Source organism: Bombina bombina, chromosome 6 (genome assembly GCF_027579735.1).
Source record: "Bombina bombina isolate aBomBom1 chromosome 6, aBomBom1.pri, whole genome shotgun sequence".
Lineage (NCBI taxonomy): Eukaryota > Metazoa > Chordata > Amphibia > Anura > Bombinatoridae > Bombina > Bombina bombina.
The window spans coordinates 326598963-326611738 of NC_069504.1; positions in this window are offsets into that span (position 1 = coordinate 326598963).

The window sequence follows — 12776 nt, forward strand, 5'->3', positions numbered from 1 at the left end:
AAAAGTCCAGAAGAGGGTCCAAAGTCTGAATCCTATCCGGGAAGAAGAGTAGATCCGGACCGGCAACCATCTTCTTCCAAGCGGCATCTTCTATCTTCATCCGATGAGGACCGGCTCCATCATTAAGACCTCCAGCGCGGACCCATCTTTTTCCGACGACGTCCAACTGAAGAATGACGGTTCCTTTAAGGGACGTCATCCAAGATGGTGTCCCTCGAATTCTGATTGGCTGATAGGATTCTATCAGCCAATCGGAATTAAGGTAGGAAAATTCTGATTGGCTGATGGAATCAGCCAATCAGAATCAAGTTCAATCCGATTGGCTGATCCGATCAGCCAATCAGATTGAGCTCGCATTCTATTGGCTGATCGGAACAGCCAATAGAATGCGAGCTCAATCTGATTGGCTGATCGGATCAGCCAATCGGATTGAACTTGATTCTGATTGGCTGATTCCATCAGCCAATCAGAATTTTCCTACCTTAATTCCGATTGGCTGATAGAATCCTATCAGCCAATCGGAATTCGAGGGACGCCATCTTGGATGACGTCCCTTAAAGGAGCCTTCATTCGTCGGAAGTCCGTCGGGCCAGCAGGATGTTCCGCGTCGGAGGTCTGCAAGATGGATCCGGAAGAAAGAAGATTGAAGATGCCGTTGATAGAAGACTTCAGCCGGATCATGGACCTCTTCAGCTCCCGCTTGGATGAAGACTTCAGCCGGATCATGGACATCTTCAGCCCCCCGCTTGGGCTTGGATCAAGACATCGGAGGAGCTCTTCTGGATTGATCGGTGAACCTGGTATGGTGAAGATAAGGTAGGAAGATCTTCAGGGGCTTAGTGTTAGGTTTATTTATGGGGGGTTTGGGTTAGATTAGGGGTATGTGGGTGGTGGGTTGTAATGTTGGGGGGTATTGTATGTGTTTTTTTACAGGCAAAAGAGCTGAATTCTTTGGGGCATGCCCCGCAAAGGGCCCTGTTCAGGGCTGGTAAGGTAAAAGAGCTTTGAACTTTAGTAATTTAGAATAGGGTAGGGCATTTTTTTATTTTGGGGGTCTTTGTTATTTTATTAGGGGGCTTAGAGTAGGTGTAATTAGTTTAAAATTGCTGTAATATTTTTCTGATGTTTGTAAATATTTTTTTATTTTTTGTAACTTAGTTCTTTTTTATTTTTTGTACTTTAGTTAGTTTATTTCATTGTATTTATTTGTAGATATTGTGTTTAATTGTAGGTAATTGTAGGTATTTTATTTAATTAATTTATTGATAGTGTAGTGTTAGGTTTAATTGTAACTTAGGTTAGGATTTATTTTACAGGTAATTTTGTAATTATTTTAACTATTTTAGCTATTGTACCTGGTTAAAATAAATACAAAGTTACCTGTAAAATAAATATAAATCCTAAAATAGCTATAATATAAATATAATTTATATTGTAGCTATATTAGGATTTATTTTACAGATAAGTATTTAGCTTTAAATAGGAATAATTTATTTAATAAGAGTTAATTAATTTCGTTAGATTTAAATTATATTTAATTTAGGGGGGTGTTAGTGTTAGGGTTAGACTTAGCTTTAGGGGTTAATACATTTATTAGAATAGCGGTGAGCTCCAGTCGGCAGATTAAGGGTTAATGTTTGAAGTTAGGTGTCGGCGATGTTAGGGAGGGCAGATTAGGGGTTAATACTATTTATTATAGGGTTAGTGAGGCGGATTAGGGGTTAATAACTTTATTATAATAGCGGTGCGGTCCGCTCGGCAGATTAGGGGTTAATAAGTGTAGGCAGGTGGAGGCGACATTGTGGGGGGCAGATTAGGGGTTAATAAATATAATATAGGGGTCGGCGGTGTTAGGGGCAGCAGATTAGGGGTACATAGGGATAATGTAAGTAGCGGCGGTTTACAGAGCGGGGTTAAAAATAATATGCAGGGGTCAGCGATAGCGGGGGGCGGCAGAATAGGGGTTAATAAGTTTAAGGTTAGGGGTGTTTAGACTCGGGGTACATTAGGGTGTTAGGTGCAGAAGGAAGTGTTTCCCCATAGGAAACAATGGGGCTGCGTTAGGAGCTGAACACGGCTTTTTTGCAGGTGTTAGGTTTTTTTTCAGCTCAAACAGCCCCATTGTTTTCTATGGGGGAATCGTGCACAAGCACGTTTTTGAAGCTGGCAGCGTCCATAAGCAACTCTGGTATCGAGAGTTGCAGTGGCGTTAAATATGCCTTTACGCTCCCTTTTTGGAGCCTAACGCAGCCATTCTGTGAACTCTCAATAACAGAGTTATTTAAAAGGTGCGGCCAGAAAAAAGCCAGCGTTAGCTACGCGGGTCGTTACCGACAAAACTCTAAATCTAGCCGTAAATGAGCCGAAAACTTGCAAATGCTCAAAGGCAAAGATATCTATTTGCTCGTTTAACCAGATGAATAGTTGTATCAGTATTGCCTCAAAGTTTGTATTGAAACTTTTCTTGTAATAATAGTATCAGAATAGAGAGTCAATATGTTATCCTCTTTCTTGTTATATCGTTCTATATTGTCTCTTGTATCTCCAAAGAAAGACTTAATACGATTTAAATTTTACACTTTGAGTACCCCTTAAATCGTCGGTTACTGGAGTGTTCAAAGATAACAGTTATTAATATTATCCTCTGTTGGCATATATATAATTATCAACTTTTCATATATATATTTCATTCGAAATGTTACTCTTAAAAGATATGTTATAAAAAATCCTATTGAACGCGAAATAGCAAATGACAAAAGAGGCTTTCACCACACCAACTTAAAGCCCAAATCTTATTTTTTTCCAACTTCAGAAAAAGGTAGAAATATAGAAATGTTTGAGAAGTCAGTTAAAAAAGATATAGAGAACATGAACCTAGATAAAATGAAATATAATTTAACAAAAAAAGAAAATGATACTTTAAAGGATCTACAAAATAATCCATTAATTACCATAAAGCAAGCGGATAAGGGGGGGTATTGTTTTATTAGATACTAGTGATTATATAAAAGAGGCAAATAGGTTACTAGATGAGACTTATAAGAAAATCAAAATAAACCCAACTTCTAAATTAAATAAGGAACTAGTAAGATTACTAAACAAAGCACACAGTATAGGAATTATTAATGGGAAGGAATATGGTTTCTTAAACATAGAGTATCCTAGAATTCCCATTTTTTATTATCTCCCTAAAATTCATAAATCCCTTAAAAAAAACCCTGGTAGACCTATAATTTCTGGGATACAATCCATTTCTTCAAATCTATCAGAATACGTGGATAATTACCTTCAAGATTATGTAACTCATCTTCCATCTTATTTAAAGGACTCCACTGAGCTACTCAAGATTTTAAAGAATATAAAATGGGAAAAAGATTTTATCTTGGTAACCTGTGATCTGTGCTCCTTATATACTAATATTATACATAATTTAGGTCTGCAGGCAGTAGAATATTTTTTAAATAAAAGGGGAGAAATGCCCATAGAACAAATTCAGTTTTTACTTGATAGTATCTTTTTTATTCTGAACAATAATTATTTTAATTTTAATAATCAATTTTATTTACAAGTTAAAGGAACGCCGATGGGCACCAAGTTTGCCCCCAGTTATGCAAATCTTTTTATGGGATACATAGAAGAAAAATTAATACATGGATCCCACTGGGAGGCAAACTTGGTGCTCTATCGTCGTTTCATGGATGATATAATCTTAATTTGGAAAGGTGATAAGGAGATTTTAGATATATTTTAGAGGATCTTAACAATAATGAATTTGATATTAAACTAACTTATGAAATTAGCACCAATAGTATTAGTTATCTGGATGTAGACATTGAAATACAGAGTAATGAAATTATTACAAAAACTCATTTTAGCAAGGTGGATTCTAATGGTTATATCCATAATACCAGCTGTCATTGCAAAAAATGGCTAGAAAATATCCCTAAAAAACAATTTTTGCGAATTAGGAAAAATTGTACTAGACAAGAAGATTTTGAAAAACAGGCCACATATTTGGAAAACAAATTTAAAAAGAGAGGTTATAAGAAGGAGCTTATAAATACTGCTAGAATAGAAGCCAAAGAAAAAACACAATATGAGTTATTACAAGGTAAAAGGATAAAAGAGTACAATGAGGAATTTTTAAATATACCATTCATTACGGATTATAATATTAATCATAACAAACTAAGAGATGTTTTAAATAAGCACTGGCACTTACTTCAAAGAGACCCTTATATTGGTGAATCCCTAACAGATAAACAAAAAATATTGTTTAAGAAACGAGAAATTTTAAAAATATTCTGGCACCTAGCACTTTCAAACCCCTAAGAATGAATCCCACTGACGTGGACCTGAAAGGACACAAAATAGAAGGATATTTTCCCTGCATTTCTTGCAAAGCATGCAAATATAGCAGCAAAAAAACCAGTGTAAAATCAACTGTGAACCAAAAAGATTATAAAATTAGAGACCTAATAAAGTGTTCTGATAAAAATGTTGTATATCTAATAGAATGCCCATGCCATAAGCAATATCTGGGGGAGACCTCACGTATGTTGAGGGAAAGGATTAGAGAGCATATCCTAAACATAGAGAATGGATATGAAAAACACTTGCTCTCTAAACATTTTAAAGAAAAACACAACCAAAACCCGAAAGGCTTAAAATATTGGGGCCTGAGAAAAATCAAACAAGACTGGCGTGGGGGAAATATAAATAAAAAAAATTTAAGGACAGAAGCTGAATTAATTTTCAATTTTAAAACTCTTACCCCCTTAGGCCTAAATGCTGAGTTAGATCTTAATCCTTTTATTTATAAATACTTTTTTCACTAATTGTTATGTAAATAATTGGTGTATATGGTCTTATAATAGTATTTGAAAAATGTATTTTATTATAATCTCATTGGTATGATAGTTTTTATTATTTTTTATTAATATGAGAGCTCCAAATGAATTTTTAGTAAGGATTTTTAATGTAGTATTAAATAAGAGGAAAGTGATACACGTTAATCGAGATTAAATATAGATTATTCTGCATACATTCTACTTATAAGTATGCTTATTTAACCCGAATTAAATTATAAACGTTAGATTAGTTAAAATAGCAAACCAATAAATTAATTATCTAATAGCACTGATTATATATATTATTAATAAGTTTGAGTTTTATATTTACTATTTATTATTATTTTTTATATTTTATATTTGTATTTAGTATTCTATTTTGTTTTTCTGTTTATAAAAACCTTTCAAAAATTTACTGAACAGAACTAGTTACTAAACAATAAATACTATGGTGTAAACAATTGTATATATAAATACGTATTTAGTATGATATAGTGTGTTTTTTAATTGTTTGAAACATATCTATAGCAAAATATCTAATGCTCATAATTACAAAGGATTGATACCAGAAAATCAAAATAAAAGCAAAGATATAAGAAAGACATTCCCTTTAAGGATTCCGGTATAAAAGACTGCCATACAGGAATAAGCTCATCTTGAAAAAAGCATCTTAGCTGAAACACGTAGATGACCCAGGACAAGATCCGTTCAGCTGGCCAGCCTTTGTAACGGATGTTTCCCTGTTAAGCAGCAACCCTGTAAGTGTCACTGTGGGTGACGGAAGATTGGGAAGGACAAGTTGAAACCCCAGTATTGAGGACATTGTGCTCCTGAAAGAAATTTGCAACATCAAAGGAACCACATTGCAAATTTGAAAAAAACACTCACCGGTAACCCGGCTTGGCTATTGGTGCGGTAGAGAGGTCACGTGAGGATTCACACGTCACAGCCATAATAACGGCTGAATTGGAAACGCCAACACCGCCGCAAGAGTAAAGCCTATTCGGGGAAAGGTAAATAATTCCAAACCTTTCGGATTCTGGTGAGTGTGAGATTTACTTTTCATTTGGGGCCAACAAGTTGATAATTATATATATGCCAACAGAGGATAATATTAATAACTGTTATCTTTGAACACTCCAGTAACCGACGATTTAAGGGGTACTTAAAGTGTAAAATTTAAATCGTATTAAGTCTTTCTTTGGAGATACAAGAGACAATATAGAACGATATAACAAGAAAGAGGATAACATATTGACACTCTATTCTGATACTATTATTTCAAGAAAAGTTTCAATACAAACTTTGAGGCAATACTGATACAACTATTCATCTGTTTAAACGAGCAAATAGATATCTTTGCTTTGAGCATTTGCAAGTTTTCGGCTCATTTAGTAAATTAAATTGTTAACAGTGCAATATAAAATTGTTACATCGTTATAGTATTAACAAAAAGGTGCACCTTATAATATTTTAAGTGTTTTTATTTGTGAAAATAAAGTATAATAGTGTTTACTTATTTATATTTTACTGTATTGTGTTTTTTAATAATTTGAAATTCTTCTGTATTTTATCTTATTAAATTGATTTACTAATAGTGTAGAATTAGGTTATAGGTAGAGCTATTTGTAGTGCACTCTAACTCTGCATTCTCATTTCATTCCTTTGCCTGGTCTTCCATCTGCCAAGAGACTTTCTGAACTTTTTCTTTTACATATCGTGAGATTACATGGGTTTCCTAGGGACATTGTCTCCGATAGAGGGGTACAATTTGTTTCTCGGTTCTGGAGATGGCTCTGCAAACATTTTGGCACTACAGTCTCTTTATCAACTTCACATCATCCACAGTCAGACCGAGAGAGTAAACCAGTGTCTGGAGACTTACCTTAGACATTATGTGGACCATCATCATTCTAATTGGACTCGTTATCTTCCTTTGGCGGAGTTGGCTCATAATGCTCGTTACAATTCGTCTCTTCAGTCTTTTCCCTTTTATGCAGCTTACGGATTTCAACCCAGAACATTTCCTCTGCATACCTCCTCTTCTGAAAATCCTGCTTCTGATCAAACTGCTTGGAGATTAACTCGCCATTGGCGTAGGATACGTGTTCTTCTTTCCAAAGCCTCTAATCGATACAAGTTTTTTGCAGATCGCCGACAGAAGAAGGCTCCTAATTTTCATCCTGGAGACAAGGTTTGGATTTCTACACGTCATCTTCATCTCAAGCAACCTTCTAATAAATTGGGGCCATGATATGTGGGTCCTTTCCGAATATTGGGTCAGGTTTGTTCGACTGCTTACCGAGTTGCTCTTCCTAAAACCCTCAAAGCTCAGTGAGGTATAGCCATATTCCGCTAAGCACACTGAGCAAGGAGTCCACGTCTGGTTGCCCCTTTTTCCCATAGGGAGACTAAATACATACAGAGAGAAGTGCACTCACAGGAACGAACAACTGGCTTAATATCATTGTTAGCCTGTTCTATTTACATATGTATTTATATGTGTATATATGTATTTACAGACATTTATACACATATAAACACATAAATACAGATGTACACATATCTAGACATTGTGCATTGGAGCCCTTTGCAGTAAGGTAAATGAAAACATGTAAAAACATATTTATTCAATGTTCATTTTTAATTAAGGTTTTAACTATGTATCTACTGTAAATATTTCACATTCCAATGTTCTCCACATAGCAGAATATGTGTAAGTATTTATAAATAGATATTCCTATATATATATGTATATATCTATACCTATATATATAATCATGTTTTGTATATGTCTGGGGTGATTACATAAGTCTGTGAACCCTTGACTTGTTCCCAGTTTGTTTGATAGAAAGCTTGCATTTGTATGGCTGTATTAGGGGCCCAGGTTTTGGGAGAGACCTTAACATGGTACCTGGGCTTGTCCTATTTGGACAGATTCGGTAACTAACTCTTCCAGTTTTGCTTTTAATCTTAGCTGACAGCTTGCAAGTGAGTGCTGGACTTTCTCTGTGTGTTGTACATATATTTATATATATATATATATATATATATATATATATATATATATATATATATATATATATAGGTATAAATATATATTGTACCAAAATACCATCAATATATGTAGAAATAAGTATTTATACATAAATAGAACATATTCTTGCATGTGAAGAACATTGAAATGTGAAATATTCATATTTTCATTTCGGGTTAGCATAAGAGTAGGGTATTAGTTTTTTCCACTTTTTGTAGGGTTAGTGCATGTTTACTTTAAACCTATAGTACAAGTCCAACATGATGAAGCTTATTTCTAGAGTAGTTAGAGCTTTAGCGGGAGCAGGGGTCAAGTCAAGCGGAATGCATGGGAACAGAGTTCCTGCTCTATTTTTGCTGGTGGAACTAAATTCCTCCTGGACAGAGAACACTGTTGCTGCTGAAAGGAGGAGCAGGAGCACAGTCTGGTTAGAGTTATAGTGAGACCCTCTAGTAATTGGCAGTTAACACTTCCTACAATACACTAAATGCAAGCTTGTCAGTGGTCATGCTGTATAACCACCCTGCTCTGTCTGGAACACATGGTGCTTACATTTCTTTGTGAATTGCGCTGGGGTTATTCAGCTCTCCTCAGCAGAAAAAGGACTGTTCCACCTTAAGTGGGTGAGACTTTGTGACAGAGGAGGTGTCAGAAGTTGCTGTCTGACACAGAGGTCTCAGCCCACCCTGTAAAGAAATGAGGGGGTAGGAAGGAGGGTGTGGACACACTGGATCTTAACATTAAACAACTTGCATTTATGTGTGTCTAGTTTAGTTATTTTAAAGTTGTTTTAAAAAAGGTTCAGTGTTTCACCATTGAAACATTTGCTCATCAAGCAGAGAAGATTAATGTCCTTCCAGCTTTTTGCTTTCTCTATGATTGGAATTCCTTTTTGTTCTTACAGATATAGCTGTGATGAGGTTTGCAAAGGAAATACATGTGTACACACTAAGGAAAATAGTCCTTTCAATTAAAGTTGTTTGTGAAACATCTTGTAGTAGGATAATCCCAATTACTTTACACCAATTGTATGTGCAGTTTGTTCATGTTGGTGCCTTTATGTCCATCAATTTATGGTCAGCAGGCCAGATTCTCTGCAGAATAAGAAAGATAATGTATTTGCTGCAGATTCAAATTTACCAGTTTCCTCCCAAAGCGTAAGGTGACCTGTTTTGCTTTCAATGTTATTGTGCCCTCATGCCTCCTGCTTCCTCTGCCAGTGTTACTTGCTTCACATTTACTTGGTATATGTTAAACGAAGATGACACTCAGATGCCTTGTGAACTTAATTTTACTTTAAATCACATTATCATTGTTTCTTACTGCAGAGTGTGTGCACACACAAACCATATTAAGATCATGATATACATTTTTTACATTACAGATCCTTACACATCCTGAGAGCCAGGGAGTAACATCTCCTAAAATCTTACTAAGGCTTTTTGGATTATTCAACATCATCTACAGTATATACAAATGTCCCTTCATGTGTTCTAAAAAAATATATGTTTGGCTTCTTAGTATTAAGTAACAGTTGAATCCTATATTACAATTAAAAATGTCACCCCTACCATGTAAAAATGTAACCATTGGTGTCACCCTCAGGCCCAAAGGCAACCATTCAGCCATTCATTAATTTTAATTTGCTTTCATTAACCACAGTGCATAGATTATATACATATAAATACAGTGTGTGTGTGTGTGTGTGTGTGTAAATCAATATTAATTATTAGGGAGGTGAAGGTCTTGGTGAGTTCCTACACTTTTGTTTGTAGAACTTGACCCCTGAGCGGGAGCGTTTAAAAGTGATCCACTTGTAATCTGGCCCTTTATGGGCTTGATAGATCATTTACAATTTGAGAGCTTACAGTGCTTGCAAACAGGCAAGAAATATAAAAAGTGTAAATTCTTAACCATAATTTAGTGTTTACTTATAGTACAATAAACACAAAAATAAGAGTAAAATAGTATTTTTATGAAAACCTTTGGTTGGATACATAACTAACAACAATAAAACAAACAAAAAGTAAAAATATATTTATTTAAAGTAAAATTGTTTACAACCTTGTTATACATTTGCTGTGCCTATATAATAGCTGTTTTGCATGACATAAAGTGTTGCTCAAGTACTATAAAAAACGACAAATGAATAAAGGTAATGAAATATGCATGAAAAAAATTTACTTTGTCCCAGATTAAGTATTGATAGCATAAATAACACTCATTGAAATAATAGGCTAAGAATCATTTAGAAAACCATTTCAGTTGCTAGAAGTACCACTTACTGATTAATGTTTGCATCTTGTCAGGTCATTAATTACAAGATTATGAGTACTTCATCATAGGAAACAGTCAGTACAAGAAGACGCTTAGAACATAGTTAATCTTCAATACAAGTTTAAATGCAAATGGAAAGAGTTTCTTTCAACACTTATCTGCATTTCCATATAAAGTGTTATTCATAGGCAAGAAATTTAGTTTAAGGTAACATTATGGTTTTCAATTACAAGATTATGTATAGCAAAATGCTTTTAGAGTTAAATATCCAAAAGCCAAGTTACCAGTATGAACTTAAACAACTGCAGCAAAAGCGATATCACTATCTGTTCTAAAAATTAGGGACTCAAACAAAGATCATAATAAAAAGTTCATTTGCAGTATGCAATAGAACATAAGTATAATCAGTGAAACTATGACATTAAAGTCTAGAAAAAGAAAAAAGAGGAAAAATTCAATTACAATCATTATCACAATTCACTTGCTATTTCATGGAATTTAACCAAGTTTGTGCAAATGAAGAATAATGAATGAAGAAACAATGAATGCAGTTGATTATCAATCTAATACCGAGCAGCAGACTCTAACCAAGACATCTCACATTTTAGAAAAGGTAATTAATGCTTATGACAGTAAAAGGCAAATGTGATGAGTTCTGTGTTAAAGAGAAATTAGTCATTTTGTTTATGAATAGTATGTATATACACTACCAGTCAAAATATTTAGAACACCTGTTTTTTTTTAGTTTTTATTGTAATTTACACAGTTTAATATCTGAATGCACTTTGAAAATAAAGCAAAGACATAAAACACCAGAGATTTGTAGAGAATGTAGTTTACATTTTAACTCATCAAAGTAGCCACCTTTTGCAGATATAATATCAGGACACACTTTTTTCTACAATGGGAATCAAATATTATCTGGAAAGTTCTTCTCAACACTAGCAAATGAGTTGTACCTGTAGGATGCTTTGCTTTCAAGTTAATCTCAAACCAGCTCAATGGCTTTAAGCGTCTGTGCTTGTCATTACATGATTTGAAGCCTTCCGTCTTGCTTTTTTCTTCTTAGGTATTTCTGACATTGCCTGGGGGAAAGGTTTTGGGTTATTATCTTGTTGCAGGGTGAACACAAAGACAAATTGGTAGGACTTTGGCCATTTCACCTTCTACAGTTCACAATATATTTAAAAGATTCAAGGAATCCGGTTAAATCTCAGTGAGTAAGGGGGAAAGCCAAAAAACACTGAATGCACATGATTTGGATCCCTCAGACATCACTGTCTCAAAAACTGTCATGAGTCTGTAATGGATATCCTGACATAGTTTTAGGAATACTTTGGTAAACTTTTGTCAGTCAACACCATTGGCCGCTGCATCCACAGATGCAAGTTAAGGCTTTACTATGCAAAGCAGAAGCCATACATCAACACTCCAAAAAAAAAAAAAAAAAAAACTGTTAGGAGCACCAAAAAGCGAGTGAAAAACAAAAAATGTATTATTAACAATAGGGTTAATTAACCCCAGGGTAAGAGTGTATAAACAATAAAACGAAATACAGAGAACAAAAAGGCTGACCGGTTTCGGCGTCTGCCTTAATCCTAGCCTGCTTAAAAGTGTTTGTAAATCCACAACTTAAAAACCCACCTCTGTGTTTCAATTGGGTGTGGAATTCACACCTTTCTAATAATTAACCAATGTACAACATCCAAATTAATCAGACACCTGTGTTCCCTACTGACATCACTACTAATAGGTGTGGCGATGTCGGTTCAGCCATCATTAAAGTTTTAACTATACTTTCCATTGCTGTCAACCAGACCGCATAAAAATGCTCATCGCCACATCTATTCTACAAGTTAAAGTTGTATATAATTAGACATTTTGCTTATATAACCAAAAAATGCGTCTATATATTCTCATTTGTATATGTACATATCTCTGTATATGAAATGCTGTCTAATACCTTGCGTTCTTTGAGCGTTACAACATTTTAGAAAAGAAAGAAAGGAAACCTGGGACTGCCTAGGTCCGATATAACTCACTGTCAAATAGTGTATGAATCCTCATAGCAAAGGATTCGGATTCAGCTGAACAGAGTATGTAAAAGTTTTTTTACTAAAGTGACGTATAAGTCACACCTCTGGTTTCGCCCTATGGGCTTACGTTCCCCTAAGCTTCCACAGCACTCGCATCATATATAGTCAGGTATACACGTAAGATGAAGCACAGCAGAGTATCTGGTCAGAGTCATAAAGCCGCACCTACAAGGGATGAATGAACACTGATTGAGTGAGGGTATTTTACTTGAGCGATCCCATTGGCGATTCCGTTTAATAAGAGGCAAGGTGTGACTTATACGTCACTTTAGTAAACAAACTTTTACATACTCTGTTCAGCTGAATCCGAATCCTTTGCTATGAGGATTCATACACTATTTGACAGTGAGTTATATCGGACCTAGGCAGTCCCAGGTTTCCTTTCTTTCTTTTCTAAAATGTTGTAACGCTCAAAGAACGCAAGGTATTAGACAGCATTTCACATATGGAGATATGTACATATACAAATGAGAATATATAGACGCATTTTTTTGTTATATAAGCAAAATGTCTAAT